Here is a 1,491-nt window from a genome sequence, read left to right as displayed (position 1 = left end):
GATCCGAACTCAGGACCTTTGGAAGAGCAGTCAGTACTCTTACCCGCTGAGCCATCTCGCCAGCCCTATTATATTTTCTATTATCAGCTTATTATATTTTCTATTAGAAATATAACCACAGTGCACACTAGGCTTTGTATACTTCCTTTTTGGAATAATTTCTGGGAAATGAAAATGTGTACCAAAGGGAGGCGATGTTTGTGGCTTTCAACACACAAGGGCAGCTTCCAGGAGGAACTAGGGACATTTTCTTTGTATTTCAGTTGATAATATGTATTTAAGTTTGTGGCTAGTCACAGGATCTGGGCTGCGGACAGAGCTCAGTGGCTGAGTACTTGCCTGGCATATGCAAGACCCTGGGTTCAGTCGTCAGCACTGAAACTGTACCAGGTAACTCTCTAATAACTAACTAATAACCAACTAATAACCAGGTGTGGGAATGAGAAGGCTTCCCCACGGGCTTATTTATTTGAACACTTGGTTCCCAGACAGTCACCCTGTTTGAAAGGTCTTATCATTGTGTATGAAATGGAACCTGGCTGAAGCAAGTAGGTGAGTAAGGGGCAGGCTCTGGTTTTATAGCCTGGCCATATTCCTATTCTCTCTGTGTGGAAAGAATGTGTTTCTTGATTCCCAAGCCTGTGTCATCCAGTGCTGCTGTGTTATGCGACATGATGTATCCCCTCTGGATCATTCCCCTGGAATAAACCCTCTTGTCTTTGGCTGAGCTTCCTGTTGGACTGACTATTCTATCACAGTAACAGAAAATCAACTAACGGTAGTTGAATTGACTATGCTTGGCCCAAGGAAGGGCACTATCTGTAGATGTGGCCTTGATGGAGGAAGACTGTGTGTGTGGGTGCGGACTTTAAGATCCTCATCCTAGCTGCCTGGAAGTCTTCTAGCAGCCTTCAGATGAAGAAGTAGAACTCTCAACTCCTCCAGCACCATAATCTGCCTGGATGCTGCCATGCTCCTGCCTTGATGATAATAGCCCGGACCTCTGAACCTGTAAGCCAGCCCCAGTTAAATGTTGTCCTCATAAGAGTTGCCTTGGTCACGGTGTCTGTTCACAGCAGCAAAGCCCTAACTAAAACATATACTAAACATGCCATCAAATAAATAATCAAATAAAGGAAATGAATATACTGGATCCTATTAAGAGAAATTTAAGGTTATTTATTTTCAAAAAAATTATCTCTCTTCAAAATTCCATGACTTGGACTGTCATTCTCTAACTCTCTAAAAGGGCCCCAAATGAATTTACTGCTACAAGGTGGATGAACCAACTGAAGGAGAACTTAACTCTTTATTTTGATAAATATAAATACGTACAGCTGATTGAATACTAGAAAGTGCATCAGAGAGGAACGTCATCACACCCAAGATTGAATCCATAGTGGCTTAAGTCTGTTATGCTAATACTTATAATAATTATTTGACTTTTCAAATGATCATTATTCTATTGTGTGTGTACGTGTGTCTGTGTGT

The sequence above is a fragment of the Mastomys coucha genome, unplaced genomic scaffold, assembly GCF_008632895.1.
Source record: "Mastomys coucha isolate ucsf_1 unplaced genomic scaffold, UCSF_Mcou_1 pScaffold14, whole genome shotgun sequence".
Lineage (NCBI taxonomy): Eukaryota > Metazoa > Chordata > Mammalia > Rodentia > Muridae > Mastomys > Mastomys coucha.
This window is presented reverse-complemented; position numbering follows the sequence as displayed.